At 54.1% G+C, this 27,403-nt stretch overlaps 45 non-coding genes across 45 annotated transcripts; all 45 read left to right on the forward strand.

Moving 5' to 3' along the window:
* The first annotated feature begins 543 nt into the window (after positions 1–543).
* Trnal-uag (transfer RNA leucine (anticodon UAG)) lies at positions 544–625 on the forward strand. Its single transcript has one exon. It is a non-coding gene; the product is annotated as a tRNA-Leu (tRNA).
* Positions 626–1,070: 445 nt separating this feature from the next.
* On the forward strand, positions 1,071–1,142 carry Trnae-cuc (transfer RNA glutamic acid (anticodon CUC)). The gene has a single exon. It is a non-coding gene; the product is annotated as a tRNA-Glu (tRNA).
* A 380-nt stretch (positions 1,143–1,522) lies between these two features.
* Positions 1,523–1,594, forward strand: Trnah-gug (transfer RNA histidin (anticodon GUG)). The gene has a single exon. It is a non-coding gene; the product is annotated as a tRNA-His (tRNA).
* A 736-nt stretch (positions 1,595–2,330) lies between these two features.
* Positions 2,331–2,412, forward strand: Trnal-uag (transfer RNA leucine (anticodon UAG)). Its single transcript has one exon. It is a non-coding gene; the product is annotated as a tRNA-Leu (tRNA).
* Positions 2,413–2,857: 445 nt separating this feature from the next.
* Positions 2,858–2,929, forward strand: Trnae-cuc (transfer RNA glutamic acid (anticodon CUC)). Its single transcript has one exon. It is a non-coding gene; the product is annotated as a tRNA-Glu (tRNA).
* A 380-nt stretch (positions 2,930–3,309) lies between these two features.
* Positions 3,310–3,381, forward strand: Trnah-gug (transfer RNA histidin (anticodon GUG)). The gene has a single exon. It is a non-coding gene; the product is annotated as a tRNA-His (tRNA).
* A 737-nt stretch (positions 3,382–4,118) lies between these two features.
* Trnal-uag (transfer RNA leucine (anticodon UAG)) lies at positions 4,119–4,200 on the forward strand. Its single transcript has one exon. It is a non-coding gene; the product is annotated as a tRNA-Leu (tRNA).
* A 445-nt stretch (positions 4,201–4,645) lies between these two features.
* Trnae-cuc (transfer RNA glutamic acid (anticodon CUC)) lies at positions 4,646–4,717 on the forward strand. The gene has a single exon. It is a non-coding gene; the product is annotated as a tRNA-Glu (tRNA).
* A 380-nt stretch (positions 4,718–5,097) lies between these two features.
* Positions 5,098–5,169, forward strand: Trnah-gug (transfer RNA histidin (anticodon GUG)). Its single transcript has one exon. It is a non-coding gene; the product is annotated as a tRNA-His (tRNA).
* A 736-nt stretch (positions 5,170–5,905) lies between these two features.
* Positions 5,906–5,987, forward strand: Trnal-uag (transfer RNA leucine (anticodon UAG)). The gene has a single exon. It is a non-coding gene; the product is annotated as a tRNA-Leu (tRNA).
* A 445-nt stretch (positions 5,988–6,432) lies between these two features.
* Trnae-cuc (transfer RNA glutamic acid (anticodon CUC)) lies at positions 6,433–6,504 on the forward strand. The gene has a single exon. It is a non-coding gene; the product is annotated as a tRNA-Glu (tRNA).
* A 380-nt stretch (positions 6,505–6,884) lies between these two features.
* On the forward strand, positions 6,885–6,956 carry Trnah-gug (transfer RNA histidin (anticodon GUG)). The gene has a single exon. It is a non-coding gene; the product is annotated as a tRNA-His (tRNA).
* Positions 6,957–7,692: 736 nt separating this feature from the next.
* Positions 7,693–7,774, forward strand: Trnal-uag (transfer RNA leucine (anticodon UAG)). The gene has a single exon. It is a non-coding gene; the product is annotated as a tRNA-Leu (tRNA).
* Positions 7,775–8,219: 445 nt separating this feature from the next.
* Positions 8,220–8,291, forward strand: Trnae-cuc (transfer RNA glutamic acid (anticodon CUC)). The gene has a single exon. It is a non-coding gene; the product is annotated as a tRNA-Glu (tRNA).
* A 380-nt stretch (positions 8,292–8,671) lies between these two features.
* Trnah-gug (transfer RNA histidin (anticodon GUG)) lies at positions 8,672–8,743 on the forward strand. Its single transcript has one exon. It is a non-coding gene; the product is annotated as a tRNA-His (tRNA).
* A 736-nt stretch (positions 8,744–9,479) lies between these two features.
* Positions 9,480–9,561, forward strand: Trnal-uag (transfer RNA leucine (anticodon UAG)). The gene has a single exon. It is a non-coding gene; the product is annotated as a tRNA-Leu (tRNA).
* Positions 9,562–10,006: 445 nt separating this feature from the next.
* Trnae-cuc (transfer RNA glutamic acid (anticodon CUC)) lies at positions 10,007–10,078 on the forward strand. The gene has a single exon. It is a non-coding gene; the product is annotated as a tRNA-Glu (tRNA).
* A 380-nt stretch (positions 10,079–10,458) lies between these two features.
* Trnah-gug (transfer RNA histidin (anticodon GUG)) lies at positions 10,459–10,530 on the forward strand. The gene has a single exon. It is a non-coding gene; the product is annotated as a tRNA-His (tRNA).
* A 736-nt stretch (positions 10,531–11,266) lies between these two features.
* Trnal-uag (transfer RNA leucine (anticodon UAG)) lies at positions 11,267–11,348 on the forward strand. The gene has a single exon. It is a non-coding gene; the product is annotated as a tRNA-Leu (tRNA).
* Positions 11,349–11,793: 445 nt separating this feature from the next.
* On the forward strand, positions 11,794–11,865 carry Trnae-cuc (transfer RNA glutamic acid (anticodon CUC)). Its single transcript has one exon. It is a non-coding gene; the product is annotated as a tRNA-Glu (tRNA).
* A 380-nt stretch (positions 11,866–12,245) lies between these two features.
* Positions 12,246–12,317, forward strand: Trnah-gug (transfer RNA histidin (anticodon GUG)). The gene has a single exon. It is a non-coding gene; the product is annotated as a tRNA-His (tRNA).
* Positions 12,318–13,053: 736 nt separating this feature from the next.
* On the forward strand, positions 13,054–13,135 carry Trnal-uag (transfer RNA leucine (anticodon UAG)). The gene has a single exon. It is a non-coding gene; the product is annotated as a tRNA-Leu (tRNA).
* A 445-nt stretch (positions 13,136–13,580) lies between these two features.
* On the forward strand, positions 13,581–13,652 carry Trnae-cuc (transfer RNA glutamic acid (anticodon CUC)). Its single transcript has one exon. It is a non-coding gene; the product is annotated as a tRNA-Glu (tRNA).
* Positions 13,653–14,032: 380 nt separating this feature from the next.
* Trnah-gug (transfer RNA histidin (anticodon GUG)) lies at positions 14,033–14,104 on the forward strand. Its single transcript has one exon. It is a non-coding gene; the product is annotated as a tRNA-His (tRNA).
* A 736-nt stretch (positions 14,105–14,840) lies between these two features.
* Trnal-uag (transfer RNA leucine (anticodon UAG)) lies at positions 14,841–14,922 on the forward strand. The gene has a single exon. It is a non-coding gene; the product is annotated as a tRNA-Leu (tRNA).
* A 445-nt stretch (positions 14,923–15,367) lies between these two features.
* Positions 15,368–15,439, forward strand: Trnae-cuc (transfer RNA glutamic acid (anticodon CUC)). The gene has a single exon. It is a non-coding gene; the product is annotated as a tRNA-Glu (tRNA).
* A 380-nt stretch (positions 15,440–15,819) lies between these two features.
* Trnah-gug (transfer RNA histidin (anticodon GUG)) lies at positions 15,820–15,891 on the forward strand. Its single transcript has one exon. It is a non-coding gene; the product is annotated as a tRNA-His (tRNA).
* Positions 15,892–16,612: 721 nt separating this feature from the next.
* Trnal-uag (transfer RNA leucine (anticodon UAG)) lies at positions 16,613–16,694 on the forward strand. Its single transcript has one exon. It is a non-coding gene; the product is annotated as a tRNA-Leu (tRNA).
* A 445-nt stretch (positions 16,695–17,139) lies between these two features.
* Trnae-cuc (transfer RNA glutamic acid (anticodon CUC)) lies at positions 17,140–17,211 on the forward strand. The gene has a single exon. It is a non-coding gene; the product is annotated as a tRNA-Glu (tRNA).
* A 380-nt stretch (positions 17,212–17,591) lies between these two features.
* On the forward strand, positions 17,592–17,663 carry Trnah-gug (transfer RNA histidin (anticodon GUG)). The gene has a single exon. It is a non-coding gene; the product is annotated as a tRNA-His (tRNA).
* A 736-nt stretch (positions 17,664–18,399) lies between these two features.
* Trnal-uag (transfer RNA leucine (anticodon UAG)) lies at positions 18,400–18,481 on the forward strand. The gene has a single exon. It is a non-coding gene; the product is annotated as a tRNA-Leu (tRNA).
* A 445-nt stretch (positions 18,482–18,926) lies between these two features.
* Positions 18,927–18,998, forward strand: Trnae-cuc (transfer RNA glutamic acid (anticodon CUC)). Its single transcript has one exon. It is a non-coding gene; the product is annotated as a tRNA-Glu (tRNA).
* Positions 18,999–19,378: 380 nt separating this feature from the next.
* Trnah-gug (transfer RNA histidin (anticodon GUG)) lies at positions 19,379–19,450 on the forward strand. Its single transcript has one exon. It is a non-coding gene; the product is annotated as a tRNA-His (tRNA).
* A 736-nt stretch (positions 19,451–20,186) lies between these two features.
* Trnal-uag (transfer RNA leucine (anticodon UAG)) lies at positions 20,187–20,268 on the forward strand. The gene has a single exon. It is a non-coding gene; the product is annotated as a tRNA-Leu (tRNA).
* Positions 20,269–20,713: 445 nt separating this feature from the next.
* Trnae-cuc (transfer RNA glutamic acid (anticodon CUC)) lies at positions 20,714–20,785 on the forward strand. Its single transcript has one exon. It is a non-coding gene; the product is annotated as a tRNA-Glu (tRNA).
* Positions 20,786–21,165: 380 nt separating this feature from the next.
* Positions 21,166–21,237, forward strand: Trnah-gug (transfer RNA histidin (anticodon GUG)). The gene has a single exon. It is a non-coding gene; the product is annotated as a tRNA-His (tRNA).
* A 736-nt stretch (positions 21,238–21,973) lies between these two features.
* Positions 21,974–22,055, forward strand: Trnal-uag (transfer RNA leucine (anticodon UAG)). The gene has a single exon. It is a non-coding gene; the product is annotated as a tRNA-Leu (tRNA).
* A 445-nt stretch (positions 22,056–22,500) lies between these two features.
* On the forward strand, positions 22,501–22,572 carry Trnae-cuc (transfer RNA glutamic acid (anticodon CUC)). Its single transcript has one exon. It is a non-coding gene; the product is annotated as a tRNA-Glu (tRNA).
* Positions 22,573–22,952: 380 nt separating this feature from the next.
* Trnah-gug (transfer RNA histidin (anticodon GUG)) lies at positions 22,953–23,024 on the forward strand. Its single transcript has one exon. It is a non-coding gene; the product is annotated as a tRNA-His (tRNA).
* A 736-nt stretch (positions 23,025–23,760) lies between these two features.
* Trnal-uag (transfer RNA leucine (anticodon UAG)) lies at positions 23,761–23,842 on the forward strand. The gene has a single exon. It is a non-coding gene; the product is annotated as a tRNA-Leu (tRNA).
* A 445-nt stretch (positions 23,843–24,287) lies between these two features.
* On the forward strand, positions 24,288–24,359 carry Trnae-cuc (transfer RNA glutamic acid (anticodon CUC)). Its single transcript has one exon. It is a non-coding gene; the product is annotated as a tRNA-Glu (tRNA).
* A 380-nt stretch (positions 24,360–24,739) lies between these two features.
* On the forward strand, positions 24,740–24,811 carry Trnah-gug (transfer RNA histidin (anticodon GUG)). Its single transcript has one exon. It is a non-coding gene; the product is annotated as a tRNA-His (tRNA).
* A 737-nt stretch (positions 24,812–25,548) lies between these two features.
* Trnal-uag (transfer RNA leucine (anticodon UAG)) lies at positions 25,549–25,630 on the forward strand. Its single transcript has one exon. It is a non-coding gene; the product is annotated as a tRNA-Leu (tRNA).
* Positions 25,631–26,075: 445 nt separating this feature from the next.
* Trnae-cuc (transfer RNA glutamic acid (anticodon CUC)) lies at positions 26,076–26,147 on the forward strand. The gene has a single exon. It is a non-coding gene; the product is annotated as a tRNA-Glu (tRNA).
* Positions 26,148–26,527: 380 nt separating this feature from the next.
* On the forward strand, positions 26,528–26,599 carry Trnah-gug (transfer RNA histidin (anticodon GUG)). Its single transcript has one exon. It is a non-coding gene; the product is annotated as a tRNA-His (tRNA).
* The last annotated feature ends 804 nt before the right edge of the window (positions 26,600–27,403 follow it).

Here is a 27,403-nt window from a genome sequence, read left to right on the forward strand (position 1 = left end):
ATGGATGAGCAGCCAGTCCCAGCAGAACAGGAAGCTGTGGCGTGCACTGTTTGTACAAATGCTAGGAACACTGGCGCACCAAGCAGCGCATGTAGCGTGGCCGAGCGCTTTAAGGCGCTGGTTTAAGGCACCAGTCTCTCTGTTGGCGCGGTTTCGAGTCCTGTAGCTGTCGGGGGTTTCGCTGTGATCGCGTTAACCTGCCGCTTTTTCTTCAAGTGTAACCTCCTTGAGCTCACATATGTTTGACACATGGAGCATTCTAGCTCCGCCTGACAGTTACAGCTACGATAATTTAGTGGTTACGGAAAGCCCAGGTTCGAAACCTGGTCACGGCACGAAAACGTCTCTTGACGCTGTCTCCTTAACTGCGACAGCTACAGACAAGTGGCGTCGCTACCATGCGGCGGGCACGGCTTTTTCTTGCTGTGGATGGCCTAAAGGGACGCTTCCAGTGGGAGAGCAGTGGAAATACATGCCAAGATACTTCCATTTCGAAGTGATCTTTGTAGTACAAAGGAAACGTTTTGCCGCTGCTGCTGCAACGGTAACGTGGCCGAGCGGTCTAAGGCGCTGGTTTTAGGCACCAGTCTCTTCGGAGGCGTGGGTTCGAATCCCACCGTTGCCACTTTTTACGTCTCATTTTTGTGCCGTTGCGGTGTGTTCTCGTGGGGTAGGACGCAGCTCTTGTGACGCGCGTGTTGTGTAGGTAGCGTGGCCGAGCGGTCTAAGGCGCTGGTGTCAGGCACCATTCTCTTCGGAGGCGTGGGTTCCAATCCCACAGCTGCCAAGCGTGTAATGTCTCCTGTGTCGAAGGCAGATGCACTCATTGCCCGCAAAGGAAGCAGCACAACAAGGCGTGAGCGTCTGCTTGGTGAATGGTCGTAGAACAGTGCGTGGTGCAACGACAGCATTTGTAGGCACCTTTTGCTCTCATCATTGCTGGCGTTCGTCTCCACGAAATGCGTCCGGAGCACGCCGTTCTATAACGCGAGAGAGTGGATTTTTTACAGTTGTCGTCAGTTAACCGTGCGTGGCTGCTGCGTTCGCTGGAAAGAGCACTGCCGTCGTTATCCGGTGTGGTCTAGTGGCTAGGATACCTGGCTCTCACCCAGGAGGCCCGGGTTCGATTCCCGGTACCGGAATTGCGCGTTTTTGTTGCTCCTCTTATGCGACTTGTCTCGACTTTGCTCGACTGACGCTACGCTGACGCGTGCAGAAAGCTACGTTAAGTATGATTCACGGCAACACCTGACGGCGAGAGAGATGAAGCGTCTATCCACTTGTTATCCAGCCACATACCTGTAGTCAAGAGGCTTGGGGGACTGCAAGACATTGCCACGGAGGTGAATGCAGCTAACCACTGTAGTTAGTGTCCTGACAGCGCAGGCACGTTCATTTGCTCGTATACATGTGATGGAGACCGTGTCTGACACTGCTGTGGCGTACACCTTGGCCTAGGCTTTGCTGGGTATCGCCACTTGCATTCCAGCCAGCTGCCTTCGCGGGCGCCTCCGTGGCCATGGCCGTGATCGTCTAGTGGTTAGGACATTGCGTTGTGGCCGCAATAACCCAGGTTCGAATCCTGGTCACGGCAATTTTGAAAGTTTTGCCTTGCTGCCGTTGCAATGACGAGTACTCGAAATGACAGTACTCTCTTGATTTTTTTCACTCGTGTTCCGCAGGCCGCAGTTTGCACTACCACTTCATCCCCAACACGTAATGTCGCCTCCCAGAGCGCAGACGTCCGCTGCTCTCTGTAGTCGAAAAGGGCAGTTGTTTGAAGTGCGATGGATGAGCAGCCAGTCCCAGCAGAACAGGAAGCTGTGGCGTGCACTGTTTGTACAAATGCTAGGAACACTGGCGCACCAAGCAGCGCATGTAGCGTGGCCGAGCGCTTTAAGGCGCTGGTTTAAGGCACCAGTCTCTCTGTTGGCGCGGTTTCGAGTCCTGTAGCTGTCGGGGGTTTCGCTGTGATCGCGTTAACCTGCCGCTTTTTCTTCAAGTGTAACCTCCTTGAGCTCACATATGTTTGACACATGGAGCATTCTAGCTCCGCCTGACAGTTACAGCTACGATAATTTAGTGGTTACGGAAAGCCCAGGTTCGAAACCTGGTCACGGCACGAAAACGTCTCTTGACGCTGTCTCCTTAACTGCGACAGCTACAGACAAGTGGCGTCGCTACCATGCGGCGGGCACGGCTTTTTCTTGCTGTGGATGGCCTAAAGGGACGCTTCCAGTGGGAGAGCAGTGGAAATACATGCCAAGATACTTCCATTTCGAAGTGATCTTTGTAGTACAAAGGAAACGTTTTGCCGCTGCTGCTGCAACGGTAACGTGGCCGAGCGGTCTAAGGCGCTGGTTTTAGGCACCAGTCTCTTCGGAGGCGTGGGTTCGAATCCCACCGTTGCCACTTTTTACGTCTCATTTTTGTGCCGTTGCGGTGTGTTCTCGTGGGGTAGGACGCAGCTCTTGTGACGCGCGTGTTGTGTAGGTAGCGTGGCCGAGCGGTCTAAGGCGCTGGTGTCAGGCACCATTCTCTTCGGAGGCGTGGGTTCCAATCCCACAGCTGCCAAGCGTGTAATGTCTCCTGTGTCGAAGGCAGATGCACTCATTGCCCGCAAAGGAAGCAGCACAACAAGGCGTGAGCGTCTGCTTGGTGAATGGTCGTAGAACAGTGCGTGGTGCAACGACAGCATTTGTAGGCACCTTTTGCTCTCATCATTGCTGGCGTTCGTCTCCACGAAATGCGTCCGGAGCACGCCGTTCTATAACGCGAGAGAGTGGATTTTTTACAGTTGTCGTCAGTTAACCGTGCGTGGCTGCTGCGTTCGCTGGAAAGAGCACTGCCGTCGTTATCCGGTGTGGTCTAGTGGCTAGGATACCTGGCTCTCACCCAGGAGGCCCGGGTTCGATTCCCGGTACCGGAATTGCGCGTTTTTGTTGCTCCTCTTATGCGACTTGTCTCGACTTTGCTCGACTGACGCTACGCTGACGCGTGCAGAAAGCTACGTTAAGTATGATTCACGGCAACACCTGACGGCGAGAGAGATGAAGCGTCTATCCACTTGTTATCCAGCCACATACCTGTAGTCAAGAGGCTTGGGGGACTGCAAGACATTGCCACGGAGGTGAATGCAGCTAACCACTGTAGTTAGTGTCCTGACAGCGCAGGCACGTTCATTTGCTCGTATACATGTGATGGAGACCGTGTCTGACACTGCTGTGGCGTACACCTTGGCCTAGGCTTTGCTGGGTATCGCCACTTGCATTCCAGCCAGCTGCCTTCGCGGGCGCCTCCGTGGCCATGGCCGTGATCGTCTAGTGGTTAGGACATTGCGTTGTGGCCGCAATAACCCAGGTTCGAATCCTGGTCACGGCAATTTTGAAAGTTTTGCCTTGCTGCCGTTGCAATGACGAGTACTCGAAATGACAGTACTCTCTTGATTTTTTTCACTCGTGTTCCGCAGGCCGCAGTTTGCACTACCACTTCATCCCCAACACGTAATGTCGCCTCCCAGAGCGCAGGACGTCCGCTGCTCTCTGTAGTCGAAAAGGGCAGTTGTTTGAAGTGCGATGGATGAGCAGCCAGTCCCAGCAGAACAGGAAGCTGTGGCGTGCACTGTTTGTACAAATGCTAGGAACACTGGCGCACCAAGCAGCGCATGTAGCGTGGCCGAGCGCTTTAAGGCGCTGGTTTAAGGCACCAGTCTCTCTGTTGGCGCGGTTTCGAGTCCTGTAGCTGTCGGGGGTTTCGCTGTGATCGCGTTAACCTGCCGCTTTTTCTTCAAGTGTAACCTCCTTGAGCTCACATATGTTTGACACATGGAGCATTCTAGCTCCGCCTGACAGTTACAGCTACGATAATTTAGTGGTTACGGAAAGCCCAGGTTCGAAACCTGGTCACGGCACGAAAACGTCTCTTGACGCTGTCTCCTTAACTGCGACAGCTACAGACAAGTGGCGTCGCTACCATGCGGCGGGCACGGCTTTTTCTTGCTGTGGATGGCCTAAAGGGACGCTTCCAGTGGGAGAGCAGTGGAAATACATGCCAAGATACTTCCATTTCGAAGTGATCTTTGTAGTACAAAGGAAACGTTTTGCCGCTGCTGCTGCAACGGTAACGTGGCCGAGCGGTCTAAGGCGCTGGTTTTAGGCACCAGTCTCTTCGGAGGCGTGGGTTCGAATCCCACCGTTGCCACTTTTTACGTCTCATTTTTGTGCCGTTGCGGTGTGTTCTCGTGGGGTAGGACGCAGCTCTTGTGACGCGCGTGTTGTGTAGGTAGCGTGGCCGAGCGGTCTAAGGCGCTGGTGTCAGGCACCATTCTCTTCGGAGGCGTGGGTTCCAATCCCACAGCTGCCAAGCGTGTAATGTCTCCTGTGTCGAAGGCAGATGCACTCATTGCCCGCAAAGGAAGCAGCACAACAAGGCGTGAGCGTCTGCTTGGTGAATGGTCGTAGAACAGTGCGTGGTGCAACGACAGCATTTGTAGGCACCTTTTGCTCTCATCATTGCTGGCGTTCGTCTCCACGAAATGCGTCCGGAGCACGCCGTTCTATAACGCGAGAGAGTGGATTTTTTACAGTTGTCGTCAGTTAACCGTGCGTGGCTGCTGCGTTCGCTGGAAAGAGCACTGCCGTCGTTATCCGGTGTGGTCTAGTGGCTAGGATACCTGGCTCTCACCCAGGAGGCCCGGGTTCGATTCCCGGTACCGGAATTGCGCGTTTTTGTTGCTCCTCTTATGCGACTTGTCTCGACTTTGCTCGACTGACGCTACGCTGACGCGTGCAGAAAGCTACGTTAAGTATGATTCACGGCAACACCTGACGGCGAGAGAGATGAAGCGTCTATCCACTTGTTATCCAGCCACATACCTGTAGTCAAGAGGCTTGGGGGACTGCAAGACATTGCCACGGAGGTGAATGCAGCTAACCACTGTAGTTAGTGTCCTGACAGCGCAGGCACGTTCATTTGCTCGTATACATGTGATGGAGACCGTGTCTGACACTGCTGTGGCGTACACCTTGGCCTAGGCTTTGCTGGGTATCGCCACTTGCATTCCAGCCAGCTGCCTTCGCGGGCGCCTCCGTGGCCATGGCCGTGATCGTCTAGTGGTTAGGACATTGCGTTGTGGCCGCAATAACCCAGGTTCGAATCCTGGTCACGGCAATTTTGAAAGTTTTGCCTTGCTGCCGTTGCAATGACGAGTACTCGAAATGACAGTACTCTCTTGATTTTTTTCACTCGTGTTCCGCAGGCCGCAGTTTGCACTACCACTTCATCCCCAACACGTAATGTCGCCTCCCAGAGCGCAGACGTCCGCTGCTCTCTGTAGTCGAAAAGGGCAGTTGTTTGAAGTGCGATGGATGAGCAGCCAGTCCCAGCAGAACAGGAAGCTGTGGCGTGCACTGTTTGTACAAATGCTAGGAACACTGGCGCACCAAGCAGCGCATGTAGCGTGGCCGAGCGCTTTAAGGCGCTGGTTTAAGGCACCAGTCTCTCTGTTGGCGCGGTTTCGAGTCCTGTAGCTGTCGGGGGTTTCGCTGTGATCGCGTTAACCTGCCGCTTTTTCTTCAAGTGTAACCTCCTTGAGCTCACATATGTTTGACACATGGAGCATTCTAGCTCCGCCTGACAGTTACAGCTACGATAATTTAGTGGTTACGGAAAGCCCAGGTTCGAAACCTGGTCACGGCACGAAAACGTCTCTTGACGCTGTCTCCTTAACTGCGACAGCTACAGACAAGTGGCGTCGCTACCATGCGGCGGGCACGGCTTTTTCTTGCTGTGGATGGCCTAAAGGGACGCTTCCAGTGGGAGAGCAGTGGAAATACATGCCAAGATACTTCCATTTCGAAGTGATCTTTGTAGTACAAAGGAAACGTTTTGCCGCTGCTGCTGCAACGGTAACGTGGCCGAGCGGTCTAAGGCGCTGGTTTTAGGCACCAGTCTCTTCGGAGGCGTGGGTTCGAATCCCACCGTTGCCACTTTTTACGTCTCATTTTTGTGCCGTTGCGGTGTGTTCTCGTGGGGTAGGACGCAGCTCTTGTGACGCGCGTGTTGTGTAGGTAGCGTGGCCGAGCGGTCTAAGGCGCTGGTGTCAGGCACCATTCTCTTCGGAGGCGTGGGTTCCAATCCCACAGCTGCCAAGCGTGTAATGTCTCCTGTGTCGAAGGCAGATGCACTCATTGCCCGCAAAGGAAGCAGCACAACAAGGCGTGAGCGTCTGCTTGGTGAATGGTCGTAGAACAGTGCGTGGTGCAACGACAGCATTTGTAGGCACCTTTTGCTCTCATCATTGCTGGCGTTCGTCTCCACGAAATGCGTCCGGAGCACGCCGTTCTATAACGCGAGAGAGTGGATTTTTTACAGTTGTCGTCAGTTAACCGTGCGTGGCTGCTGCGTTCGCTGGAAAGAGCACTGCCGTCGTTATCCGGTGTGGTCTAGTGGCTAGGATACCTGGCTCTCACCCAGGAGGCCCGGGTTCGATTCCCGGTACCGGAATTGCGCGTTTTTGTTGCTCCTCTTATGCGACTTGTCTCGACTTTGCTCGACTGACGCTACGCTGACGCGTGCAGAAAGCTACGTTAAGTATGATTCACGGCAACACCTGACGGCGAGAGAGATGAAGCGTCTATCCACTTGTTATCCAGCCACATACCTGTAGTCAAGAGGCTTGGGGGACTGCAAGACATTGCCACGGAGGTGAATGCAGCTAACCACTGTAGTTAGTGTCCTGACAGCGCAGGCACGTTCATTTGCTCGTATACATGTGATGGAGACCGTGTCTGACACTGCTGTGGCGTACACCTTGGCCTAGGCTTTGCTGGGTATCGCCACTTGCATTCCAGCCAGCTGCCTTCGCGGGCGCCTCCGTGGCCATGGCCGTGATCGTCTAGTGGTTAGGACATTGCGTTGTGGCCGCAATAACCCAGGTTCGAATCCTGGTCACGGCAATTTTGAAAGTTTTGCCTTGCTGCCGTTGCAATGACGAGTACTCGAAATGACAGTACTCTCTTGATTTTTTTCACTCGTGTTCCGCAGGCCGCAGTTTGCACTACCACTTCATCCCCAACACGTAATGTCGCCTCCCAGAGCGCAGACGTCCGCTGCTCTCTGTAGTCGAAAAGGGCAGTTGTTTGAAGTGCGATGGATGAGCAGCCAGTCCCAGCAGAACAGGAAGCTGTGGCGTGCACTGTTTGTACAAATGCTAGGAACACTGGCGCACCAAGCAGCGCATGTAGCGTGGCCGAGCGCTTTAAGGCGCTGGTTTAAGGCACCAGTCTCTCTGTTGGCGCGGTTTCGAGTCCTGTAGCTGTCGGGGGTTTCGCTGTGATCGCGTTAACCTGCCGCTTTTTCTTCAAGTGTAACCTCCTTGAGCTCACATATGTTTGACACATGGAGCATTCTAGCTCCGCCTGACAGTTACAGCTACGATAATTTAGTGGTTACGGAAAGCCCAGGTTCGAAACCTGGTCACGGCACGAAAACGTCTCTTGACGCTGTCTCCTTAACTGCGACAGCTACAGACAAGTGGCGTCGCTACCATGCGGCGGGCACGGCTTTTTCTTGCTGTGGATGGCCTAAAGGGACGCTTCCAGTGGGAGAGCAGTGGAAATACATGCCAAGATACTTCCATTTCGAAGTGATCTTTGTAGTACAAAGGAAACGTTTTGCCGCTGCTGCTGCAACGGTAACGTGGCCGAGCGGTCTAAGGCGCTGGTTTTAGGCACCAGTCTCTTCGGAGGCGTGGGTTCGAATCCCACCGTTGCCACTTTTTACGTCTCATTTTTGTGCCGTTGCGGTGTGTTCTCGTGGGGTAGGACGCAGCTCTTGTGACGCGCGTGTTGTGTAGGTAGCGTGGCCGAGCGGTCTAAGGCGCTGGTGTCAGGCACCATTCTCTTCGGAGGCGTGGGTTCCAATCCCACAGCTGCCAAGCGTGTAATGTCTCCTGTGTCGAAGGCAGATGCACTCATTGCCCGCAAAGGAAGCAGCACAACAAGGCGTGAGCGTCTGCTTGGTGAATGGTCGTAGAACAGTGCGTGGTGCAACGACAGCATTTGTAGGCACCTTTTGCTCTCATCATTGCTGGCGTTCGTCTCCACGAAATGCGTCCGGAGCACGCCGTTCTATAACGCGAGAGAGTGGATTTTTTACAGTTGTCGTCAGTTAACCGTGCGTGGCTGCTGCGTTCGCTGGAAAGAGCACTGCCGTCGTTATCCGGTGTGGTCTAGTGGCTAGGATACCTGGCTCTCACCCAGGAGGCCCGGGTTCGATTCCCGGTACCGGAATTGCGCGTTTTTGTTGCTCCTCTTATGCGACTTGTCTCGACTTTGCTCGACTGACGCTACGCTGACGCGTGCAGAAAGCTACGTTAAGTATGATTCACGGCAACACCTGACGGCGAGAGAGATGAAGCGTCTATCCACTTGTTATCCAGCCACATACCTGTAGTCAAGAGGCTTGGGGGACTGCAAGACATTGCCACGGAGGTGAATGCAGCTAACCACTGTAGTTAGTGTCCTGACAGCGCAGGCACGTTCATTTGCTCGTATACATGTGATGGAGACCGTGTCTGACACTGCTGTGGCGTACACCTTGGCCTAGGCTTTGCTGGGTATCGCCACTTGCATTCCAGCCAGCTGCCTTCGCGGGCGCCTCCGTGGCCATGGCCGTGATCGTCTAGTGGTTAGGACATTGCGTTGTGGCCGCAATAACCCAGGTTCGAATCCTGGTCACGGCAATTTTGAAAGTTTTGCCTTGCTGCCGTTGCAATGACGAGTACTCGAAATGACAGTACTCTCTTGATTTTTTTCACTCGTGTTCCGCAGGCCGCAGTTTGCACTACCACTTCATCCCCAACACGTAATGTCGCCTCCCAGAGCGCAGACGTCCGCTGCTCTCTGTAGTCGAAAAGGGCAGTTGTTTGAAGTGCGATGGATGAGCAGCCAGTCCCAGCAGAACAGGAAGCTGTGGCGTGCACTGTTTGTACAAATGCTAGGAACACTGGCGCACCAAGCAGCGCATGTAGCGTGGCCGAGCGCTTTAAGGCGCTGGTTTAAGGCACCAGTCTCTCTGTTGGCGCGGTTTCGAGTCCTGTAGCTGTCGGGGGTTTCGCTGTGATCGCGTTAACCTGCCGCTTTTTCTTCAAGTGTAACCTCCTTGAGCTCACATATGTTTGACACATGGAGCATTCTAGCTCCGCCTGACAGTTACAGCTACGATAATTTAGTGGTTACGGAAAGCCCAGGTTCGAAACCTGGTCACGGCACGAAAACGTCTCTTGACGCTGTCTCCTTAACTGCGACAGCTACAGACAAGTGGCGTCGCTACCATGCGGCGGGCACGGCTTTTTCTTGCTGTGGATGGCCTAAAGGGACGCTTCCAGTGGGAGAGCAGTGGAAATACATGCCAAGATACTTCCATTTCGAAGTGATCTTTGTAGTACAAAGGAAACGTTTTGCCGCTGCTGCTGCAACGGTAACGTGGCCGAGCGGTCTAAGGCGCTGGTTTTAGGCACCAGTCTCTTCGGAGGCGTGGGTTCGAATCCCACCGTTGCCACTTTTTACGTCTCATTTTTGTGCCGTTGCGGTGTGTTCTCGTGGGGTAGGACGCAGCTCTTGTGACGCGCGTGTTGTGTAGGTAGCGTGGCCGAGCGGTCTAAGGCGCTGGTGTCAGGCACCATTCTCTTCGGAGGCGTGGGTTCCAATCCCACAGCTGCCAAGCGTGTAATGTCTCCTGTGTCGAAGGCAGATGCACTCATTGCCCGCAAAGGAAGCAGCACAACAAGGCGTGAGCGTCTGCTTGGTGAATGGTCGTAGAACAGTGCGTGGTGCAACGACAGCATTTGTAGGCACCTTTTGCTCTCATCATTGCTGGCGTTCGTCTCCACGAAATGCGTCCGGAGCACGCCGTTCTATAACGCGAGAGAGTGGATTTTTTACAGTTGTCGTCAGTTAACCGTGCGTGGCTGCTGCGTTCGCTGGAAAGAGCACTGCCGTCGTTATCCGGTGTGGTCTAGTGGCTAGGATACCTGGCTCTCACCCAGGAGGCCCGGGTTCGATTCCCGGTACCGGAATTGCGCGTTTTTGTTGCTCCTCTTATGCGACTTGTCTCGACTTTGCTCGACTGACGCTACGCTGACGCGTGCAGAAAGCTACGTTAAGTATGATTCACGGCAACACCTGACGGCGAGAGAGATGAAGCGTCTATCCACTTGTTATCCAGCCACATACCTGTAGTCAAGAGGCTTGGGGGACTGCAAGACATTGCCACGGAGGTGAATGCAGCTAACCACTGTAGTTAGTGTCCTGACAGCGCAGGCACGTTCATTTGCTCGTATACATGTGATGGAGACCGTGTCTGACACTGCTGTGGCGTACACCTTGGCCTAGGCTTTGCTGGGTATCGCCACTTGCATTCCAGCCAGCTGCCTTCGCGGGCGCCTCCGTGGCCATGGCCGTGATCGTCTAGTGGTTAGGACATTGCGTTGTGGCCGCAATAACCCAGGTTCGAATCCTGGTCACGGCAATTTTGAAAGTTTTGCCTTGCTGCCGTTGCAATGACGAGTACTCGAAATGACAGTACTCTCTTGATTTTTTTCACTCGTGTTCCGCAGGCCGCAGTTTGCACTACCACTTCATCCCCAACACGTAATGTCGCCTCCCAGAGCGCAGACGTCCGCTGCTCTCTGTAGTCGAAAAGGGCAGTTGTTTGAAGTGCGATGGATGAGCAGCCAGTCCCAGCAGAACAGGAAGCTGTGGCGTGCACTGTTTGTACAAATGCTAGGAACACTGGCGCACCAAGCAGCGCATGTAGCGTGGCCGAGCGCTTTAAGGCGCTGGTTTAAGGCACCAGTCTCTCTGTTGGCGCGGTTTCGAGTCCTGTAGCTGTCGGGGGTTTCGCTGTGATCGCGTTAACCTGCCGCTTTTTCTTCAAGTGTAACCTCCTTGAGCTCACATATGTTTGACACATGGAGCATTCTAGCTCCGCCTGACAGTTACAGCTACGATAATTTAGTGGTTACGGAAAGCCCAGGTTCGAAACCTGGTCACGGCACGAAAACGTCTCTTGACGCTGTCTCCTTAACTGCGACAGCTACAGACAAGTGGCGTCGCTACCATGCGGCGGGCACGGCTTTTTCTTGCTGTGGATGGCCTAAAGGGACGCTTCCAGTGGGAGAGCAGTGGAAATACATGCCAAGATACTTCCATTTCGAAGTGATCTTTGTAGTACAAAGGAAACGTTTTGCCGCTGCTGCTGCAACGGTAACGTGGCCGAGCGGTCTAAGGCGCTGGTTTTAGGCACCAGTCTCTTCGGAGGCGTGGGTTCGAATCCCACCGTTGCCACTTTTTACGTCTCATTTTTGTGCCGTTGCGGTGTGTTCTCGTGGGGTAGGACGCAGCTCTTGTGACGCGCGTGTTGTGTAGGTAGCGTGGCCGAGCGGTCTAAGGCGCTGGTGTCAGGCACCATTCTCTTCGGAGGCGTGGGTTCCAATCCCACAGCTGCCAAGCGTGTAATGTCTCCTGTGTCGAAGGCAGATGCACTCATTGCCCGCAAAGGAAGCAGCACAACAAGGCGTGAGCGTCTGCTTGGTGAATGGTCGTAGAACAGTGCGTGGTGCAACGACAGCATTTGTAGGCACCTTTTGCTCTCATCATTGCTGGCGTTCGTCTCCACGAAATGCGTCCGGAGCACGCCGTTCTATAACGCGAGAGAGTGGATTTTTTACAGTTGTCGTCAGTTAACCGTGCGTGGCTGCTGCGTTCGCTGGAAAGAGCACTGCCGTCGTTATCCGGTGTGGTCTAGTGGCTAGGATACCTGGCTCTCACCCAGGAGGCCCGGGTTCGATTCCCGGTACCGGAATTGCGCGTTTTTGTTGCTCCTCTTATGCGACTTGTCTCGACTTTGCTCGACTGACGCTACGCTGACGCGTGCAGAAAGCTACGTTAAGTATGATTCACGGCAACACCTGACGGCGAGAGAGATGAAGCGTCTATCCACTTGTTATCCAGCCACATACCTGTAGTCAAGAGGCTTGGGGGACTGCAAGACATTGCCACGGAGGTGAATGCAGCTAACCACTGTAGTTAGTGTCCTGACAGCGCAGGCACGTTCATTTGCTCGTATACATGTGATGGAGACCGTGTCTGACACTGCTGTGGCGTACACCTTGGCCTAGGCTTTGCTGGGTATCGCCACTTGCATTCCAGCCAGCTGCCTTCGCGGGCGCCTCCGTGGCCATGGCCGTGATCGTCTAGTGGTTAGGACATTGCGTTGTGGCCGCAATAACCCAGGTTCGAATCCTGGTCACGGCAATTTTGAAAGTTTTGCCTTGCTGCCGTTGCAATGACGAGTACTCGAAATGACAGTACTCTCTTGATTTTTTTCACTCGTGTTCCGCAGGCCGCAGTTTGCACTACCACTTCATCCCCAACACGTAATGTCGCCTCCCAGAGCGCAGACGTCCGCTGCTCTCTGTAGTCGAAAAGGGCAGTTGTTTGAAGTGCGATGGATGAGCAGCCAGTCCCAGCAGAACAGGAAGCTGTGGCGTGCACTGTTTGTACAAATGCTAGGAACACTGGCGCACCAAGCAGCGCATGTAGCGTGGCCGAGCGCTTTAAGGCGCTGGTTTAAGGCACCAGTCTCTCTGTTGGCGCGGTTTCGAGTCCTGTAGCTGTCGGGGGTTTCGCTGTGATCGCGTTAACCTGCCGCTTTTTCTTCAAGTGTAACCTCCTTGAGCTCACATATGTTTGACACATGGAGCATTCTAGCTCCGCCTGACAGTTACAGCTACGATAATTTAGTGGTTACGGAAAGCCCAGGTTCGAAACCTGGTCACGGCACGAAAACGTCTCTTGACGCTGTCTCCTTAACTGCGACAGCTACAGACAAGTGGCGTCGCTACCATGCGGCGGGCACGGCTTTTTCTTGCTGTGGATGGCCTAAAGGGACGCTTCCAGTGGGAGAGCAGTGGAAATACATGCCAAGATACTTCCATTTCGAAGTGATCTTTGTAGTACAAAGGAAACGTTTTGCCGCTGCTGCTGCAACGGTAACGTGGCCGAGCGGTCTAAGGCGCTGGTTTTAGGCACCAGTCTCTTCGGAGGCGTGGGTTCGAATCCCACCGTTGCCACTTTTTACGTCTCATTTTTGTGCCGTTGCGGTGTGTTCTCGTGGGGTAGGACGCAGCTCTTGTGACGCGCGTGTTGTGTAGGTAGCGTGGCCGAGCGGTCTAAGGCGCTGGTGTCAGGCACCATTCTCTTCGGAGGCGTGGGTTCCAATCCCACAGCTGCCAAGCGTGTAATGTCTCCTGTGTCGAAGGCAGATGCACTCATTGCCCGCAAAGGAAGCAGCACAACAAGGCGTGAGCGTCTGCTTGGTGAATGGTCGTAGAACAGTGCGTGGTGCAACGACAGCATTTGTAGGCACCTTTTGCTCTCATCATTGCTGGCGTTCGTCTCCACGAAATGCGTCCGGAGCACGCCGTTCTATAACGCGAGAGAGTGGATTTTTTACAGTTGTCGTCAGTTAACCGTGCGTGGCTGCTGCGTTCGCTGGAAAGAGCACTGCCGTCGTTATCCGGTGTGGTCTAGTGGCTAGGATACCTGGCTCTCACCCAGGAGGCCCGGGTTCGATTCCCGGTACCGGAATTGCGCGTTTTTGTTGCTCCTCTTATGCGACTTGTCTCGACTTTGCTCGACTGACGCTACGCTGACGCGTGCAGAAAGCTACGTTAAGTATGATTCACGGCAACACCTGACGGCGAGAGAGATGAAGCGTCTATCCACTTGTTATCCAGCCACATACCTGTAGTCAAGAGGCTTGGGGGACTGCAAGACATTGCCACGGAGGTGAATGCAGCTAACCACTGTAGTTAGTGTCCTGACAGCGCAGGCACGTTCATTTGCTCGTATACATGTGATGGAGACCGTGTCTGACACTGCTGTGGCGTACACCTTGGCCTAGGCTTTGCTGGGTATCGCCACTTGCATTCCAGCCAGCTGCCTTCGCGGGCGCCTCCGTGGCCATGGCCGTGATCGTCTAGTGGTTAGGACATTGCGTTGTGGCCGCAATAACCCAGGTTCGAATCCTGGTCACGGCAATTTTGAAAGTTTTGCCTTGCTGCCGTTGCAATGACGAGTACTCGAAATGACAGTACTCTCTTGATTTTTTTCACTCGTGTTCCGCAGGCCGCAGTTTGCACTACCACTTCATCCCCAACACGTAATGTCGCCTCCCAGAGCGCAGACGTCCGCTGCTCTCTGTAGTCGAAAAGGGCAGTTGTTTGAAGTGCGATGGATGAGCAGCCAGTCCCAGCAGAACAGGAAGCTGTGGCGTGCACTGTTTGTACAAATGCTAGGAACACTGGCGCACCAAGCAGCGCATGTAGCGTGGCCGAGCGCTTTAAGGCGCTGGTTTAAGGCACCAGTCTCTCTGTTGGCGCGGTTTCGAGTCCTGTAGCTGTCGGGGGTTTCGCTGTGATCGCGTTAACCTGCCGCTTTTTCTTCAAGTGTAACCTCCTTGAGCTCACATATGTTTGACACATGGAGCATTCTAGCTCCGCCTGACAGTTACAGCTACGATAATTTAGTGGTTACGGAAAGCCCAGGTTCGAAACCTGGTCACGGCACGAAAACGTCTCTTGACGCTGTCTCCTTAACTGCGACAGCTACAGACAAGTGGCGTCGCTACCATGCGGCGGGCACGGCTTTTTCTTGCTGTGGATGGCCTAAAGGGACGCTTCCAGTGGGAGAGCAGTGGAAATACATGCCAAGATACTTCCATTTCGAAGTGATCTTTGTAGTACAAAGGAAACGTTTTGCCGCTGCTGCTGCAACGGTAACGTGGCCGAGCGGTCTAAGGCGCTGGTTTTAGGCACCAGTCTCTTCGGAGGCGTGGGTTCGAATCCCACCGTTGCCACTTTTTACGTCTCATTTTTGTGCCGTTGCGGTGTGTTCTCGTGGGGTAGGACGCAGCTCTTGTGACGCGCGTGTTGTGTAGGTAGCGTGGCCGAGCGGTCTAAGGCGCTGGTGTCAGGCACCATTCTCTTCGGAGGCGTGGGTTCCAATCCCACAGCTGCCAAGCGTGTAATGTCTCCTGTGTCGAAGGCAGATGCACTCATTGCCCGCAAAGGAAGCAGCACAACAAGGCGTGAGCGTCTGCTTGGTGAATGGTCGTAGAACAGTGCGTGGTGCAACGACAGCATTTGTAGGCACCTTTTGCTCTCATCATTGCTGGCGTTCGTCTCCACGAAATGCGTCCGGAGCACGCCGTTCTATAACGCGAGAGAGTGGATTTTTTACAGTTGTCGTCAGTTAACCGTGCGTGGCTGCTGCGTTCGCTGGAAAGAGCACTGCCGTCGTTATCCGGTGTGGTCTAGTGGCTAGGATACCTGGCTCTCACCCAGGAGGCCCGGGTTCGATTCCCGGTACCGGAATTGCGCGTTTTTGTTGCTCCTCTTATGCGACTTGTCTCGACTTTGCTCGACTGACGCTACGCTGACGCGTGCAGAAAGCTACGTTAAGTATGATTCACGGCAACACCTGACGGCGAGAGAGATGAAGCGTCTATCCACTTGTTATCCAGCCACATACCTGTAGTCAAGAGGCTTGGGGGACTGCAAGACATTGCCACGGAGGTGAATGCAGCTAACCACTGTAGTTAGTGTCCTGACAGCGCAGGCACGTTCATTTGCTCGTATACATGTGATGGAGACCGTGTCTGACACTGCTGTGGCGTACACCTTGGCCTAGGCTTTGCTGGGTATCGCCACTTGCATTCCAGCCAGCTGCCTTCGCGGGCGCCTCCGTGGCCATGGCCGTGATCGTCTAGTGGTTAGGACATTGCGTTGTGGCCGCAATAACCCAGGTTCGAATCCTGGTCACGGCAATTTTGAAAGTTTTGCCTTGCTGCCGTTGCAATGACGAGTACTCTCTTGATTTTTTTCACTCGTGTTCCGCAGGCCGCAGTTTGCACTACCACTTCATCCCCAACACGTAATGTCGCCTCCCAGAGCGCAGACGTCCGCTGCTCTCTGTAGTCGAAAAGGGCAGTTGTTTGAAGTGCGATGGATGAGCAGCCAGTCCCAGCAGAACAGGAAGCTGTGGCGTGCACTGTTTGTACAAATGCTAGGAACACTGGCGCACCAAGCAGCGCATGTAGCGTGGCCGAGCGCTTTAAGGCGCTGGTTTAAGGCACCAGTCTCTCTGTTGGCGCGGTTTCGAGTCCTGTAGCTGTCGGGGGTTTCGCTGTGATCGCGTTAACCTGCCGCTTTTTCTTCAAGTGTAACCTCCTTGAGCTCACATATGTTTGACACATGGAGCATTCTAGCTCCGCCTGACAGTTACAGCTACGATAATTTAGTGGTTACGGAAAGCCCAGGTTCGAAACCTGGTCACGGCACGAAAACGTCTCTTGACGCTGTCTCCTTAACTGCGACAGCTACAGACAAGTGGCGTCGCTACCATGCGGCGGGCACGGCTTTTTCTTGCTGTGGATGGCCTAAAGGGACGCTTCCAGTGGGAGAGCAGTGGAAATACATGCCAAGATACTTCCATTTCGAAGTGATCTTTGTAGTACAAAGGAAACGTTTTGCCGCTGCTGCTGCAACGGTAACGTGGCCGAGCGGTCTAAGGCGCTGGTTTTAGGCACCAGTCTCTTCGGAGGCGTGGGTTCGAATCCCACCGTTGCCACTTTTTACGTCTCATTTTTGTGCCGTTGCGGTGTGTTCTCGTGGGGTAGGACGCAGCTCTTGTGACGCGCGTGTTGTGTAGGTAGCGTGGCCGAGCGGTCTAAGGCGCTGGTGTCAGGCACCATTCTCTTCGGAGGCGTGGGTTCCAATCCCACAGCTGCCAAGCGTGTAATGTCTCCTGTGTCGAAGGCAGATGCACTCATTGCCCGCAAAGGAAGCAGCACAACAAGGCGTGAGCGTCTGCTTGGTGAATGGTCGTAGAACAGTGCGTGGTGCAACGACAGCATTTGTAGGCACCTTTTGCTCTCATCATTGCTGGCGTTCGTCTCCACGAAATGCGTCCGGAGCACGCCGTTCTATAACGCGAGAGAGTGGATTTTTTACAGTTGTCGTCAGTTAACCGTGCGTGGCTGCTGCGTTCGCTGGAAAGAGCACTGCCGTCGTTATCCGGTGTGGTCTAGTGGCTAGGATACCTGGCTCTCACCCAGGAGGCCCGGGTTCGATTCCCGGTACCGGAATTGCGCGTTTTTGTTGCTCCTCTTATGCGACTTGTCTCGACTTTGCTCGACTGACGCTACGCTGACGCGTGCAGAAAGCTACGTTAAGTATGATTCACGGCAACACCTGACGGCGAGAGAGATGAAGCGTCTATCCACTTGTTATCCAGCCACATACCTGTAGTCAAGAGGCTTGGGGGACTGCAAGACATTGCCACGGAGGTGAATGCAGCTAACCACTGTAGTTAGTGTCCTGACAGCGCAGGCACGTTCATTTGCTCGTATACATGTGATGGAGACCGTGTCTGACACTGCTGTGGCGTACACCTTGGCCTAGGCTTTGCTGGGTATCGCCACTTGCATTCCAGCCAGCTGCCTTCGCGGGCGCCTCCGTGGCCATGGCCGTGATCGTCTAGTGGTTAGGACATTGCGTTGTGGCCGCAATAACCCAGGTTCGAATCCTGGTCACGGCAATTTTGAAAGTTTTGCCTTGCTGCCGTTGCAATGACGAGTACTCGAAATGACAGTACTCTCTTGATTTTTTTCACTCGTGTTCCGCAGGCCGCAGTTTGCACTACCACTTCATCCCCAACACGTAATGTCGCCTCCCAGAGCGCAGACGTCCGCTGCTCTCTGTAGTCGAAAAGGGCAGTTGTTTGAAGTGCGATGGATGAGCAGCCAGTCCCAGCAGAACAGGAAGCTGTGGCGTGCACTGTTTGTACAAATGCTAGGAACACTGGCGCACCAAGCAGCGCATGTAGCGTGGCCGAGCGCTTTAAGGCGCTGGTTTAAGGCACCAGTCTCTCTGTTGGCGCGGTTTCGAGTCCTGTAGCTGTCGGGGGTTTCGCTGTGATCGCGTTAACCTGCCGCTTTTTCTTCAAGTGTAACCTCCTTGAGCTCACATATGTTTGACACATGGAGCATTCTAGCTCCGCCTGACAGTTACAGCTACGATAATTTAGTGGTTACGGAAAGCCCAGGTTCGAAACCTGGTCACGGCACGAAAACGTCTCTTGACGCTGTCTCCTTAACTGCGACAGCTACAGACAAGTGGCGTCGCTACCATGCGGCGGGCACGGCTTTTTCTTGCTGTGGATGGCCTAAAGGGACGCTTCCAGTGGGAGAGCAGTGGAAATACATGCCAAGATACTTCCATTTCGAAGTGATCTTTGTAGTACAAAGGAAACGTTTTGCCGCTGCTGCTGCAACGGTAACGTGGCCGAGCGGTCTAAGGCGCTGGTTTTAGGCACCAGTCTCTTCGGAGGCGTGGGTTCGAATCCCACCGTTGCCACTTTTTACGTCTCATTTTTGTGCCGTTGCGGTGTGTTCTCGTGGGGTAGGACGCAGCTCTTGTGACGCGCGTGTTGTGTAGGTAGCGTGGCCGAGCGGTCTAAGGCGCTGGTGTCAGGCACCATTCTCTTCGGAGGCGTGGGTTCCAATCCCACAGCTGCCAAGCGTGTAATGTCTCCTGTGTCGAAGGCAGATGCACTCATTGCCCGCAAAGGAAGCAGCACAACAAGGCGTGAGCGTCTGCTTGGTGAATGGTCGTAGAACAGTGCGTGGTGCAACGACAGCATTTGTAGGCACCTTTTGCTCTCATCATTGCTGGCGTTCGTCTCCACGAAATGCGTCCGGAGCACGCCGTTCTATAACGCGAGAGAGTGGATTTTTTACAGTTGTCGTCAGTTAACCGTGCGTGGCTGCTGCGTTCGCTGGAAAGAGCACTGCCGTCGTTATCCGGTGTGGTCTAGTGGCTAGGATACCTGGCTCTCACCCAGGAGGCCCGGGTTCGATTCCCGGTACCGGAATTGCGCGTTTTTGTTGCTCCTCTTATGCGACTTGTCTCGACTTTGCTCGACTGACGCTACGCTGACGCGTGCAGAAAGCTACGTTAAGTATGATTCACGGCAACACCTGACGGCGAGAGAGATGAAGCGTCTATCCACTTGTTATCCAGCCACATACCTGTAGTCAAGAGGCTTGGGGGACTGCAAGACATTGCCACGGAGGTGAATGCAGCTAACCACTGTAGTTAGTGTCCTGACAGCGCAGGCACGTTCATTTGCTCGTATACATGTGATGGAGACCGTGTCTGACACTGCTGTGGCGTACACCTTGGCCTAGGCTTTGCTGGGTATCGCCACTTGCATTCCAGCCAGCTGCCTTCGCGGGCGCCTCCGTGGCCATGGCCGTGATCGTCTAGTGGTTAGGACATTGCGTTGTGGCCGCAATAACCCAGGTTCGAATCCTGGTCACGGCAATTTTGAAAGTTTTGCCTTGCTGCCGTTGCAATGACGAGTACTCGAAATGACAGTACTCTCTTGATTTTTTTCACTCGTGTTCCGCAGGCCGCAGTTTGCACTACCACTTCATCCCCAACACGTAATGTCGCCTCCCAGAGCGCAGACGTCCGCTGCTCTCTGTAGTCGAAAAGGGCAGTTGTTTGAAGTGCGATGGATGAGCAGCCAGTCCCAGCAGAACAGGAAGCTGTGGCGTGCACTGTTTGTACAAATGCTAGGAACACTGGCGCACCAAGCAGCGCATGTAGCGTGGCCGAGCGCTTTAAGGCGCTGGTTTAAGGCACCAGTCTCTCTGTTGGCGCGGTTTCGAGTCCTGTAGCTGTCGGGGGTTTCGCTGTGATCGCGTTAACCTGCCGCTTTTTCTTCAAGTGTAACCTCCTTGAGCTCACATATGTTTGACACATGGAGCATTCTAGCTCCGCCTGACAGTTACAGCTACGATAATTTAGTGGTTACGGAAAGCCCAGGTTCGAAACCTGGTCACGGCACGAAAACGTCTCTTGACGCTGTCTCCTTAACTGCGACAGCTACAGACAAGTGGCGTCGCTACCATGCGGCGGGCACGGCTTTTTCTTGCTGTGGATGGCCTAAAGGGACGCTTCCAGTGGGAGAGCAGTGGAAATACATGCCAAGATACTTCCATTTCGAAGTGATCTTTGTAGTACAAAGGAAACGTTTTGCCGCTGCTGCTGCAACGGTAACGTGGCCGAGCGGTCTAAGGCGCTGGTTTTAGGCACCAGTCTCTTCGGAGGCGTGGGTTCGAATCCCACCGTTGCCACTTTTTACGTCTCATTTTTGTGCCGTTGCGGTGTGTTCTCGTGGGGTAGGACGCAGCTCTTGTGACGCGCGTGTTGTGTAGGTAGCGTGGCCGAGCGGTCTAAGGCGCTGGTGTCAGGCACCATTCTCTTCGGAGGCGTGGGTTCCAATCCCACAGCTGCCAAGCGTGTAATGTCTCCTGTGTCGAAGGCAGATGCACTCATTGCCCGCAAAGGAAGCAGCACAACAAGGCGTGAGCGTCTGCTTGGTGAATGGTCGTAGAACAGTGCGTGGTGCAACGACAGCATTTGTAGGCACCTTTTGCTCTCATCATTGCTGGCGTTCGTCTCCACGAAATGCGTCCGGAGCACGCCGTTCTATAACGCGAGAGAGTGGATTTTTTACAGTTGTCGTCAGTTAACCGTGCGTGGCTGCTGCGTTCGCTGGAAAGAGCACTGCCGTCGTTATCCGGTGTGGTCTAGTGGCTAGGATACCTGGCTCTCACCCAGGAGGCCCGGGTTCGATTCCCGGTACCGGAATTGCGCGTTTTTGTTGCTCCTCTTATGCGACTTGTCTCGACTTTGCTCGACTGACGCTACGCTGACGCGTGCAGAAAGCTACGTTAAGTATGATTCACGGCAACACCTGACGGCGAGAGAGATGAAGCGTCTATCCACTTGTTATCCAGCCACATACCTGTAGTCAAGAGGCTTGGGGGACTGCAAGACATTGCCACGGAGGTGAATGCAGCTAACCACTGTAGTTAGTGTCCTGACAGCGCAGGCACGTTCATTTGCTCGTATACATGTGATGGAGACCGTGTCTGACACTGCTGTGGCGTACACCTTGGCCTAGGCTTTGCTGGGTATCGCCACTTGCATTCCAGCCAGCTGCCTTCGCGGGCGCCTCCGTGGCCATGGCCGTGATCGTCTAGTGGTTAGGACATTGCGTTGTGGCCGCAATAACCCAGGTTCGAATCCTGGTCACGGCAATTTTGAAAGTTTTGCCTTGCTGCCGTTGCAATGACGAGTACTCGAAATGACAGTACTCTCTTGATTTTTTTCACTCGTGTTCCGCAGGCCGCAGTTTGCACTACCACTTCATCCCCAACACGTAATGTCGCCTCCCAGAGCGCAGACGTCCGCTGCTCTCTGTAGTCGAAAAGGGCAGTTGTTTGAAGTGCGATGGATGAGCAGCCAGTCCCAGCAGAACAGGAAGCTGTGGCGTGCACTGTTTGTACAAATGCTAGGAACACTGGCGCACCAAGCAGCGCATGTAGCGTGGCCGAGCGCTTTAAGGCGCTGGTTTAAGGCACCAGTCTCTCTGTTGGCGCGGTTTCGAGTCCTGTAGCTGTCGGGGGTTTCGCTGTGATCGCGTTAACCTGCCGCTTTTTCTTCAAGTGTAACCTCCTTGAGCTCACATATGTTTGACACATGGAGCATTCTAGCTCCGCCTGACAGTTACAGCTACGATAATTTAGTGGTTACGGAAAGCCCAGGTTCGAAACCTGGTCACGGCACGAAAACGTCTCTTGACGCTGTCTCCTTAACTGCGACAGCTACAGACAAGTGGCGTCGCTACCATGCGGCGGGCACGGCTTTTTCTTGCTGTGGATGGCCTAAAGGGACGCTTCCAGTGGGAGAGCAGTGGAAATACATGCCAAGATACTTCCATTTCGAAGTGATCTTTGTAGTACAAAGGAAACGTTTTGCCGCTGCTGCTGCAACGGTAACGTGGCCGAGCGGTCTAAGGCGCTGGTTTTAGGCACCAGTCTCTTCGGAGGCGTGGGTTCGAATCCCACCGTTGCCACTTTTTACGTCTCATTTTTGTGCCGTTGCGGTGTGTTCTCGTGGGGTAGGACGCAGCTCTTGTGACGCGCGTGTTGTGTAGGTAGCGTGGCCGAGCGGTCTAAGGCGCTGGTGTCAGGCACCATTCTCTTCGGAGGCGTGGGTTCCAATCCCACAGCTGCCAAGCGTGTAATGTCTCCTGTGTCGAAGGCAGATGCACTCATTGCCCGCAAAGGAAGCAGCACAACAAGGCGTGAGCGTCTGCTTGGTGAATGGTCGTAGAACAGTGCGTGGTGCAACGACAGCATTTGTAGGCACCTTTTGCTCTCATCATTGCTGGCGTTCGTCTCCACGAAATGCGTCCGGAGCACGCCGTTCTATAACGCGAGAGAGTGGATTTTTTACAGTTGTCGTCAGTTAACCGTGCGTGGCTGCTGCGTTCGCTGGAAAGAGCACTGCCGTCGTTATCCGGTGTGGTCTAGTGGCTAGGATACCTGGCTCTCACCCAGGAGGCCCGGGTTCGATTCCCGGTACCGGAATTGCGCGTTTTTGTTGCTCCTCTTATGCGACTTGTCTCGACTTTGCTCGACTGACGCTACGCTGACGCGTGCAGAAAGCTACGTTAAGTATGATTCACGGCAACACCTGACGGCGAGAGAGATGAAGCGTCTATCCACTTGTTATCCAGCCACATACCTGTAGTCAAGAGGCTTGGGGGACTGCAAGACATTGCCACGGAGGTGAATGCAGCTAACCACTGTAGTTAGTGTCCTGACAGCGCAGGCACGTTCATTTGCTCGTATACATGTGATGGAGACCGTGTCTGACACTGCTGTGGCGTACACCTTGGCCTAGGCTTTGCTGGGTATCGCCACTTGCATTCCAGCCAGCTGCCTTCGCGGGCGCCTCCGTGGCCATGGCCGTGATCGTCTAGTGGTTAGGACATTGCGTTGTGGCCGCAATAACCCAGGTTCGAATCCTGGTCACGGCAATTTTGAAAGTTTTGCCTTGCTGCCGTTGCAATGACGAGTACTCGAAATGACAGTACTCTCTTGATTTTTTTCACTCGTGTTCCGCAGGCCGCAGTTTGCACTACCACTTCATCCCCAACACGTAATGTCGCCTCCCAGAGCGCAGACGTCCGCTGCTCTCTGTAGTCGAAAAGGGCAGTTGTTTGAAGTGCGATGGATGAGCAGCCAGTCCCAGCAGAACAGGAAGCTGTGGCGTGCACTGTTTGTACAAATGCTAGGAACACTGGCGCACCAAGCAGCGCATGTAGCGTGGCCGAGCGCTTTAAGGCGCTGGTTTAAGGCACCAGTCTCTCTGTTGGCGCGGTTTCGAGTCCTGTAGCTGTCGGGGGTTTCGCTGTGATCGCGTTAACCTGCCGCTTTTTCTTCAAGTGTAACCTCCTTGAGCTCACATATGTTTGACACATGGAGCATTCTAGCTCCGCCTGACAGTTACAGCTACGATAATTTAGTGGTTACGGAAAGCCCAGGTTCGAAACCTGGTCACGGCACGAAAACGTCTCTTGACGCTGTCTCCTTAACTGCGACAGCTACAGACAAGTGGCGTCGCTACCATGCGGCGGGCACGGCTTTTTCTTGCTGTGGATGGCCTAAAGGGACGCTTCCAGTGGGAGAGCAGTGGAAATACATGCCAAGATACTTCCATTTCGAAGTGATCTTTGTAGTACAAAGGAAACGTTTTGCCGCTGCTGCTGCAACGGTAACGTGGCCGAGCGGTCTAAGGCGCTGGTTTTAGGCACCAGTCTCTTCGGAGGCGTGGGTTCGAATCCCACCGTTGCCACTTTTTACGTCTCATTTTTGTGCCGTTGCGGTGTGTTCTCGTGGGGTAGGACGCAGCTCTTGTGACGCGCGTGTTGTGTAGGTAGCGTGGCCGAGCGGTCTAAGGCGCTGGTGTCAGGCACCATTCTCTTCGGAGGCGTGGGTTCCAATCCCACAGCTGCCAAGCGTGTAATGTCTCCTGTGTCGAAGGCAGATGCACTCATTGCCCGCAAAGGAAGCAGCACAACAAGGCGTGAGCGTCTGCTTGGTGAATGGTCGTAGAACAGTGCGTGGTGCAACGACAGCATTTGTAGGCACCTTTTGCTCTCATCATTGCTGGCGTTCGTCTCCACGAAATGCGTCCGGAGCACGCCGTTCTATAACGCGAGAGAGTGGATTTTTTACAGTTGTCGTCAGTTAACCGTGCGTGGCTGCTGCGTTCGCTGGAAAGAGCACTGCCGTCGTTATCCGGTGTGGTCTAGTGGCTAGGATACCTGGCTCTCACCCAGGAGGCCCGGGTTCGATTCCCGGTACCGGAATTGCGCGTTTTTGTTGCTCCTCTTATGCGACTTGTCTCGACTTTGCTCGACTGACGCTACGCTGACGCGTGCAGAAAGCTACGTTAAGTATGATTCACGGCAACACCTGACGGCGAGAGAGATGAAGCGTCTATCCACTTGTTATCCAGCCACATACCTGTAGTCAAGAGGCTTGGGGGACTTCAAGACATTGCCACGGAGGTGAATGCAGCTAACCACTGTAGTTAGTGTCCTGACAGCGCAGGCACGTTCATTTGCTCGTATACATGTGATGGAGACCGTGTCTGACACTGCTGTGGCGTACACCTTGGCCTAGGCTTTGCTGGGTATCGCCACTTGCATTCCAGCCAGCTGCCTTCGCGGGCGCCTCCGTGGCCATGGCCGTGATCGTCTAGTGGTTAGGACATTGCGTTGTGGCCGCAATAACCCAGGTTCGAATCCTGGTCACGGCAATTTTGAAAGTTTTGCCTTGCTGCCGTTGCAATGACGAGTACTCGAAATGACAGTACTCTCTTGATTTTTTTCACTCGTGTTCCGCAGGCCGCAGTTTGCACTACCACTTCATCCCCAACACGTAATGTCGCCTCCCAGAGCGCAGACGTCCGCTGCTCTCTGTAGTCGAAAAGGGCAGTTGTTTGAAGTGCGATGGATGAGCAGCCAGTCCCAGCAGAACAGGAAGCTGTGGCGTGCACTGTTTGTACAAATGCTAGGAACACTGGCGCACCAAGCAGCGCATGTAGCGTGGCCGAGCGCTTTAAGGCGCTGGTTTAAGGCACCAGTCTCTCTGTTGGCGCGGTTTCGAGTCCTGTAGCTGTCGGGGGTTTCGCTGTGATCGCGTTAACCTGCCGCTTTTTCTTCAAGTGTAACCTCCTTGAGCTCACATATGTTTGACACATGGAGCATTCTAGCTCCGCCTGACAGTTACAGCTACGATAATTTAGTGGTTACGGAAAGCCCAGGTTCGAAACCTGGTCACGGCACGAAAACGTCTCTTGACGCTGTCTCCTTAACTGCGACAGCTACAGACAAGTGGCGTCGCTACCATGCGGCGGGCACGGCTTTTTCTTGCTGTGGATGGCCTAAAGGGACGCTTCCAGTGGAGAGAGCAGTGGAAATACATGCCAAGATACTTCCATTTCGAAGTGATCTTTGTAGTACAAAGGAAACGTTTTGCCGCTGCTGCTGCAACGGTAACGTGGCCGAGCGGTCTAAGGCGCTGGTTTTAGGCACCAGTCTCTTCGGAGGCGTGGGTTCGAATCCCACCGTTGCCACTTTTTACGTCTCATTTTTGTGCCGTTGCGGTGTGTTCTCGTGGGGTAGGACGCAGCTCTTGTGACGCGCGTGTTGTGTAGGTAGCGTGGCCGAGCGGTCTAAGGCGCTGGTGTCAGGCACCATTCTCTTCGGAGGCGTGGGTTCCAATCCCACAGCTGCCAAGCGTGTAATGTCTCCTGTGTCGAAGGCAGATGCACTCATTGCCCGCAAAGGAAGCAGCACAACAAGGCGTGAGCGTCTGCTTGGTGAATGGTCGTAGAACAGTGCGTGGTGCAACGACAGCATTTGTAGGCACCTTTTGCTCTCATCATTGCTGGCGTTCGTCTCCACGAAATGCGTCCGGAGCACGCCGTTCTATAACGCGAGAGAGTGGATTTTTTACAGTTGTCGTCAGTTAACCGTGCGTGGCTGCTGCGTTCGCTGGAAAGAGCACTGCCGTCGTTATCCGGTGTGGTCTAGTGGCTAGGATACCTGGCTCTCACCCAGGAGGCCCGGGTTCGATTCCCGGTACCGGAATTGCGCGTTTTTGTTGCTCCTCTTATGCGACTTGTCTCGACTTTGCTCGACTGACGCTACGCTGACGCGTGCAGAAAGCTACGTTAAGTATGATTCACGGCAACACCTGACGGCGAGAGAGATGAAGCGTCTATCCACTTGTTATCCAGCCACATACCTGTAGTCAAGAGGCTTGGGGGACTTCAAGACATTGCCACGGAGGTGAATGCAGCTAACCACTGTAGTTAGTGTCCTGACAGCGCAGGCACGTTCATTTGCTCGTATACATGTGATGGAGACCGTGTCTGACACTGCTGTGGCGTACACCTTGGCCTAGGCTTTGCTGGGTATCGCCACTTGCATTCCAGCCAGCTGCCTTCGCGGGCGCCTCCGTGGCCATGGCCGTGATCGTCTAGTGGTTAGGACATTGCGTTGTGGCCGCAATAACCCAGGTTCGAATCCTGGTCACGGCAATTTTGAAAGTTTTGCCTTGCTGCCGTTGCAATGACGAGTACTCGAAATGACAGTACTCTCTTGATTTTTTTCACTCGTGTTCCGCAGGCCGCAGTTTGCACTACCACTTCATCCCCAACACGTAATGTCGCCTCCCAGAGCGCAGACGTCCGCTGCTCTCTGTAGTCGAAAAGGGCAGTTGTTTGAAGTGCGATGGATGAGCAGCCAGTCCCAGCAGAACAGGAAGCTGTGGCGTGCACTGTTTGTACAAATGCTAGGAACACTGGCGCACCAAGCAGCGCATGTAGCGTGGCCGAGCGCTTTAAGGCGCTGGTTTAAGGCACCAGTCTCTCTGTTGGCGCGGTTTCGAGTCCTGTAGCTGTCGGGGGTTTTCGCTGTGATCGCGTTAACCTGCCGCTTTTTCTTCAAGTGTAACCTCCTTGAGCTCACATATGTTTGACACATGGAGCATTCTAGCTCCGCCTGACAGTTACAGCTACGATAATTTAGTGGTTACGGAAAGCCCAGGTTCGAAACCTGGTCACGGCACGAAAACGTCTCTTGACGCTGTCTCCTTAACTGCGACAGCTACAGACAGTGGCGTCGCTTACCATGCGGCGGGCACGGCTTTTTCTTGCTGTGGATGGCCTAAAGGGACGCCTTCCAGTGGGAGAGCAGTGGAATACATGCCAAGATACTTCCATTTCGAAGTGATCTTTGTAGTACAAAGGAAACGTTTTGCCGCTGCTGCTGCAACGGTAACGTGGCCGAGCGGTCTAAGGCGCTGGTTTTAGGCACCAGTCTCTTCGGAGGCGTGGTTCGAT

This window comes from Schistocerca serialis, unplaced genomic scaffold (genome assembly GCF_023864345.2).
Source record: "Schistocerca serialis cubense isolate TAMUIC-IGC-003099 unplaced genomic scaffold, iqSchSeri2.2 HiC_scaffold_413, whole genome shotgun sequence".
NCBI classification, from domain to species: Eukaryota; Metazoa; Arthropoda; class Insecta; order Orthoptera; family Acrididae; genus Schistocerca; species Schistocerca serialis.